A 7500-nucleotide genomic window follows, 5' to 3' on the forward strand; every position below is an offset into this window, starting at 1 on the left:
GAGAGTCGCACCTCCTAGGGGAATAACAAGGAAAAGATACAGAATGAATTTTGACACCATTTATTTAGAATATCAGTAATGTAATCTTTTGTATGTTATCAAATTGATAATGCTACACATCAATGTGAAAACAAAATACGATTTTTTTCCCTACTGAAGTCTGCTTCTCATAATTAATAGCAACACAAAGAAAAAGGAAAAGATGATATTTCTTCGCAGACTGGATCTTCATTCAGAATACATCTTGACAAATCGTGAAGAAAAAAGAAAAATATTTCATTCTCAAAAGAAAGTCTCGTTTAAGATCGTCTTTGCAAGAAAGTATTGATGCTGGGTCGGATAGGGTAACATCCTGGTCTTATCCCATCTCCCTCTTTCCCTCCCTCCCTCCCTCACTCCCCCTCCCCCTCCTCCTCTTTCTCCTTCTGTCTCTCCCTCCCTTATCGTCTCCCCGTCTCTTTTCTCTGCCTTCCTCCTATTTCTCTTTCTTCCCTATCTCTTTTTTCATCCCTCTTTCCTTACCCTTTCCTCTTTTCCCCAGCGTTCCCCTCTCTTTTGTCCCTGTCTCCCTCCTCCTTTCGCTTCTCCCTCCCTCATTCTACCTTCTCTCCCTCTCTCCTTCCTTACCCTTTAATCCCTCTCTTCTCTCCCTCCCTCCCTCCTCTTTTCTTCTCTTCCTCCCTCCCGTCATCCTCTCCCCCTCTCTCCCTCCCTCCTCGTCTCTTCTCTCCCTCCTTTTCTCTTTTCTCTCTCCCTCCTCGTCTCTTCTCTCCCTCCTTTTCTCTTTTCTCTCTCCCTCCTCGTCTCTTCTCTCCCTCCTCGTCTCTTCTCTCCCTTCTTTTCTCTTTTCTCTCTCCCTCCTTTTCTCTTTTCTCTCTCCCTCCTCGTCTCTTCTCTCCCTCCTCGTCTCTTCTCTCCCTTCTTTTCTCTTTTCTCTCTCCCTCCTTTTCTCTTTTCTCTCTCCCTCCTTTTCTCTTTTCTCTCTCCCTCCTTCTCTCCCCCTTTTTTTTTCTCCCTCCCTCCCTCCTACCTCCCCCCTTCAGCTCTTAATCATAACGATCCGCTTCACACCGTGGCAAGCAATCCCAATCACAGTGAAGGTCGTGGATGTTGAAATTATCATCTCTGTAGAGGCCGATACAGTCCTCCCGCTTCCGCCATTGTTGGGATGCTGTACACTGGCGGGAGAGGAAATTCGATTTATGAAGTTCTGTTGAGAGATTCTCGTTGTCTGTTTATGAATTAGTATCATTATTATTGTTATCATTATCATTCTTCTGCATTATTACCGTCCTCTTAGTAATCATCATTATCAATATCATCATCATTAGCTACTGGTTGTGTGACCAAAAGTGAGACGGGGGTTGAAATGTTGAAAATAGGGGGATCAACTATAAAATCTATTCTTTTAATCATAATACCCTGCATGAATTGAGATTATCATACAACATGTTAAATGAAATAATACCATCCGTGTGAGATTAGAAATTCCATAACAAATACGGATAACAACAACAATTAACCTAACAGAGGCAGTTATAAAAGAAAAAAAATATATATGATAATAATAATCACAGCAAAAACAATAACAGACATAGCTAACTCACCCAACATAGTAAGACCACATGGAAGACCCATCCGCTATGTCTTCTCCTGAGAGCCATTGCCAATTCCCCTCGCGGAAAAGGTCATGACCTCCGACCAACACGTGCCCACGACGCTAGAGGCTTCCGAGGAAATGGGGTCATTTTGTTTGCTCTATACTCTATAAGGAAGGGGACGGGAAAGAAAGGGGGCGGGAAAGAAAGGGAACGGGAAAGAAAGGGAACGGGAAAGAAAGGGGGCGGGAAAGAAAGCGAACGGGAAAGAAAGGGAACGGGAAAGAAAAGGAACGGGAAAGAAAGGGAACAGGAAAGAAAGGGAACGGAAAAGAAAATGAACGGGAAAGAAAGGGAACAGGAAAGAAAAGGAACGGGAAAGAAAGGGAGCAGGAGAGAAAGGGAACGGGAAAGAAAGAGGCCAGGAAAGAAAGGGAACGGGAAAGAAAGGGAACGGGAAGGAAAGGGAACGGGAAAGAAAGGGAACAGGAAAGAAAGGGAACGGGAAAGAAAGGGAACGGGAAAGAAAGGGAACGGGAAAGAAAGGGAACGGGAAAGAAAAGGAACGGGAAAGAAAGGGGACGGGAAAGAAAGGGAACGGGAAAGAAAGCGATACGACCGGAAAGAAAAGGGAACGGGAAAGAAAGGGGGCGGGAAAGAAAGGGAACGGGAAAGAAAGGGAACGGGAAAGAAAGGGAACGGGAAAGAAAGGGAACGGGAAAGAAAGGGAACGGGAAAGAAAGGGAACGGGAAAGAAAGGGAACGGGAAAGAAAGGGGGCGGGAAAGAAAGGGAACGGGAAAGAAAGGGAACGGGAAAGAAAGGGAACGGGAAAGAAAGGGAACGGGAAAGAAAGGGAACGGGAAAGAAAGGGAACGGGAAAGAAAGGGAACGGGAAAGAAAAGGAACGGGAAAGAAAGGGAACGGGAAAGAAAGGGAACGGGAAAGAAAGGGAACGGGAAAGAAAGGGAACGGGAAAGAAAAGGAACGGGAAAGAAAGGGAGCAGGAGAGAAAGGGAACGGGAAAGAAAGGGAACGGGAAAGAAAGGAACGTGGAAAAAGGAACAGAAGAAAAGGGAAAGGAAAGAAAGGGGGGCGGGGAGGCGGGAAAGAATGGGGATCGGAAAGAAAGGGAACGGGAAAGAAAGGAACATGAAAAGAAAGGGAACGGGAAAGAGGGAACAGGAAAGAAGGGAACGGTAAAGAAAAGGAACGGAAAGAAGGGAACCGGGAATGAAAAAGGCACGGAAAGAAAGGGAACATAAAGAAAGGAACGGGACAGAAAAGGACGGGAAAGAAGGGAACAGGAAAGAAAGAGAACGGGAAAGAAAAGGAACGGGAAAGAAAGGGAACGGGAAAGAAAGCGAACGGGAAAGAAAGGGAAACGGGAAGAAAGGGAACGGAAAGAAAGGGGGCGGGGAGAGAAGGGATAAGGAAAGAAAGGGAAACGGGAAAAGAAAGGGAACGGGAAAGAAAGTGGAACGGGTTCAAAGAAAGGGTGGTCGGGAAAAGAAAGAGAACGGGAAAGAAAGGGAACGGGAAAGAAAGCAGGAACAGGAAAAGAAAAGGAACGCTGGAAACAAAGGGAAGGGGAAAGAAAGGAACGGGAAAGAAAGGGAACGGGAAAGAAAGGGAACGGGAAAGAAAAGGAACGGGAAAGAAAGGGAACGGGAAAGAAAGGGAAAGGGGAAAGAAAGGGGAACGGGAAAGAAAGGGAACGGGAAAGAAAGGGAACGGGAAAGAAAAGGAACGGGAAAGAAAGGGAACGGGAAAGAAAGGGAACGGGAAAGAAAGGGAACGGGAAAGAAAGGGAACAGGAAAGAAAGGGAACGGGAAAGAAAGGGAACGGGAAAGAAAGGGAGCAGGAAGAACGGGAAAGAAAGGGAACGGGAAAGAAAGGGAACGGGAAAGAAAGGGAACGGGAAAGAAAGGGAACGGGAAAGAAAGAGAACGGGAAAGAAAGGGAGCAGGAAGAACGGGAAAGAAAGGGAACGGGAAAGAAAAGGAACGGGAAAGAAAGGGAACGGGAAAGAAAGGGAACGGGAAAGAAAGGGAACGGGAAAGAAAGGGGGCGGGAAAGAAAGGGAACGGGAAAGAAAGGGAACGGGAAAGAAAGGGAACGGGAAAGAAAGGGAAAGGGGAAAGAAAGGGAACGGGAAAGAAAGGGAACAGGAAAGAAAGGGGGCGGGAAAGAAAGCGAACGGGAAAGAAAGGGAACGGGAAAGAAAGGGAACGGGAAAGAAAGGGAACGGGAAAGAAAGGGAACGGGAAAGAAAGGGAACGGGAAAGAAAGGGAACGGGAAAGAAAGGGAACGGGAAAGAAAGGGAACGGGAAAGAAAGGGAACGGGAAAGAAAGGGAACGGGAAAGAAAGGGAACGGGAGAGAAAGGGAACGGGAAAGAAAGGGAACGGGAAAGGAAAGGACTGGGAGAGAAAGAACGGAGAGAAGGGAACGGAAAGAAAGGGAACGGAAAGTAAAGGGAACGGGAAAAGAAAAGACAACGGGTAAAAGAAAGGGAACGGGAGAGAAAGGGAACGGGAGAGAAAGGGAACGGGAAAGAAAGGGAACGGGAAAGAAAGGGAACGGGAAAGAAAGGGAACGGGAGAGAAAGGGAACGGGAGAGAAAGGGAACGGGAAAGAAAGGGAACGGGAAAGAAAGGGAACGGGAGAGAAAGGGAACGGGAGAGAAAGGGAACGGGAAAGAAAGGGAACGGGAAAGAAAGGGAACGGGAAAGAAAGGGGACGGGAAAGAAAGGGGGCGGGAAAGAAAGCGAACGGGAAAGAAAGGGGACGGGAAAGAAAGCGAACGGGAAAGAAAGGGAACGGGAAAGAAAGGGAACGGGAAAGAAAGGGAACGGGAAAGAAAGGGAACGGGAAAGAAAGGGAACGGGAAAGAAAGGGAACGGGAAAGAAAGCGAACGGGAAAGAAAGGGGACGGGAAAGAAAGCGAACGGGAAAGAAAGGGAACGGGAAAGAAAAGGAACGGGAAAGAAAAGGAACGGGAAAGAAAGGGATACGATAAAGGGAACGGGAAAGAAACGAACGGGAAAGAAATGGAACGGGAAATGAAAGTGAACGGGAAAGAAAGGAACGGGAAAGAAATGCGAACGGGAAAGAAAACGAAAAAGAAAGGATACAAAGAAAGGGAACGGGAAAGAAAGCGAACGGGAAAGAAAGGGAACGGGAAAGAAAGGGAACGGGAAAGAAAGGGAACGGGAAATAAAAGGAACGGGAAAGAAAGGGAACGGGAAAGTGGTTCGGGTATATTCACCTGAGAACAGTTAGGATGAAGAGGTGGGAAGTGGTCGTTGTAAATATTTCCCTCGCTCTCGTGTCCCACCACTGCCACCGCGGTCACCATCGCTGCCAGGAGCCCAAAGACGTTTGCGCTCGAACCCATCTGACAGCGGCGAGCATTTCTGTTTTGTGTTCCATTCAGGATGAAAGATGTTTGTTTATAGATAAATAAATAAATGAATAAACATATGCATATATATATATATATTAGTAACTTAATATACTATATATATATATATATAAGATATATATATATATATATTTATTTATATACATATATATGTGTGTGTGTGTGTGTGTGTGCGTGAGTGTGTGTGTGTGTGTGTATATATATATATGTATGTATGTATATATATACATATATACACACCCTTTCATATGTGTGTCTATGTGTGTGTGTGTGTGTGTGTGTGTGTGTGTGCATATATGTGGTAGTGTATATATATATATATAGATATATATATATATATATATATATACTTATATATAGTATAATATATATATATAGTAGGATATTGCTGTGTTGGGTGTGTGTGTGTGTGTGTGTGTGGTTGTGTGTGTTTATATGTGTGTGTGTGTGTTTGTATGTGTGTGTGTGTGTGTTGTAGTGTATATATATAAATATATATATACATATATATATATATATATATATATATAATAATAAATATATATTATAATATATATACATAAATATATATACTATATATTATATATATAATGTTTAAATATATATATATATATTATATATAAATATGTATATATATTATATAATATATATATAGTTATTAATATATATTATATTATATATTTATTGTGACACTGTGTTGTGTGTGGGTGTTGGTGTGTTTATATGAATTATATGTATGTATAGTATATATATATATATATATATAATATATATATATAATATATATATAATAAATATATATATATGTATATATATAACATATAGTATACATATAATATATAAAATTTATATACTATACGATATATAGTATATATATAAGTTATGCATATATATTATATATATAATATAGATTAATATATACTGATATTTATATAATATATATTTATATATATATAAATATATAGATATATAAATAAGATTAGACATAATATATTATATATCATTTATAATATATATATATATATATATTTATATTAAATATATTTATATGTAATATATTAAAAATACATATATATTTTGAATATTATTATATATGTATATTTATATGTTTATATATACATATATATAATAATATTATTGATATATTATATAGATAAATTACTTTCATATATCATATATACCACACACACACAAACAACACACTCACACTCACATATATATTTTATATATATATATATATATATATATAATATAATTTATTTTAATAGATATATACATATACGTATATAATAAATATAGATAGTACTATATATATATATATAATACTTATATAAATTTTATATATATACATAAAAATTAGATAGATATATAATATATGGTATATATACATACACACACACCACACACACACGACAAACACACACACACACATATACATATATATTTATATATATATAATACAATATATATATATATTAAATATATTATATATATATATATATAAAATATATATATATTTACATTTTTTTTTTTTTATATATATATGTATAATATATATAATTTATACATATATATATATATATTATATATATATATATATAGATTATATATATAGATATATCATTATATATATATATATATACCCATATACATAAATATAGAGTATTATAAATATATATATATATATATATTGAATATATAGTAAATATCTATATATAAATATATATATATATATATATATATATATGTATATATATATATTAACACATATATTATATACATATATATATGTATATATATATATATATATATTTTATATATATATAATACTATATATATTATATATAAAATTATATATAAATGCATATATAAATATAATAAGATAATATATATATAAATATATATATATATATAATATATGCATATATACATATAATATATATATAATAGATATATATAAATATATAATTGTTATATATATGCATATATATATATATATAAATATAATATATATAGTGATAATATATATATATAGCATATATATATGTATATATATATATATAGAATAAATGGTAATATTATATAGATATATATATATATATAAATATATATAGATATATATATATATATATATCGAGACCGGCACTAAAATTCACCTCAGGAAAGACCAAAGCCGTTCCCTTTCCTCGTGTGTAATGGCGGCCTATGCTGCCGAGGGGGCCAGGCCAGAACTCTCCCGCCAGATGTCTTTGCTTTTTGACTCTTTGACCTTTGACCTTTGACTTTTTGACTCTTTGACCATCACAGACACTGCTTTTCAGAACCATCTGTTTCTGTTTAAGGTGATTAGAAACATTCCTTTCCATTTTATTTCTTTCTTTTTTTTTCCTTTGTTTACGTTAGTTCAAGAAAGCGGGAGGATCTTAGCCAGAGTTAAGCGTGAAGTAGATATAAACCAGATATGTTGAGATCTAT

At 37.3% G+C, this 7500-nt stretch overlaps 1 long non-coding RNA gene across 1 annotated transcript; it reads right to left on the reverse strand.

The window, feature by feature from the left end:
* Positions 1-215: 215 nt before the first annotated feature.
* LOC147467842 (uncharacterized) lies at positions 216-1759 on the reverse strand. The gene is made up of 2 exons (XR_015192701.1): positions 1608-1759; positions 216-1178 (listed from the first exon to the last, which is right to left on the reverse strand). It is a non-coding gene; the product is annotated as an uncharacterized LOC147467842 (long non-coding RNA).
* Between the last annotated feature and the right edge of the window lie 5741 nt (positions 1760-7500).

The sequence above is a fragment of the Penaeus japonicus genome, unplaced genomic scaffold, assembly GCF_977035675.1.
Source record: "Penaeus japonicus unplaced genomic scaffold, GWHDUDI00000001_assembly GWHDUDI00000033, whole genome shotgun sequence".
Taxonomy (NCBI): domain Eukaryota; kingdom Metazoa; phylum Arthropoda; class Malacostraca; order Decapoda; family Penaeidae; genus Penaeus; species Penaeus japonicus.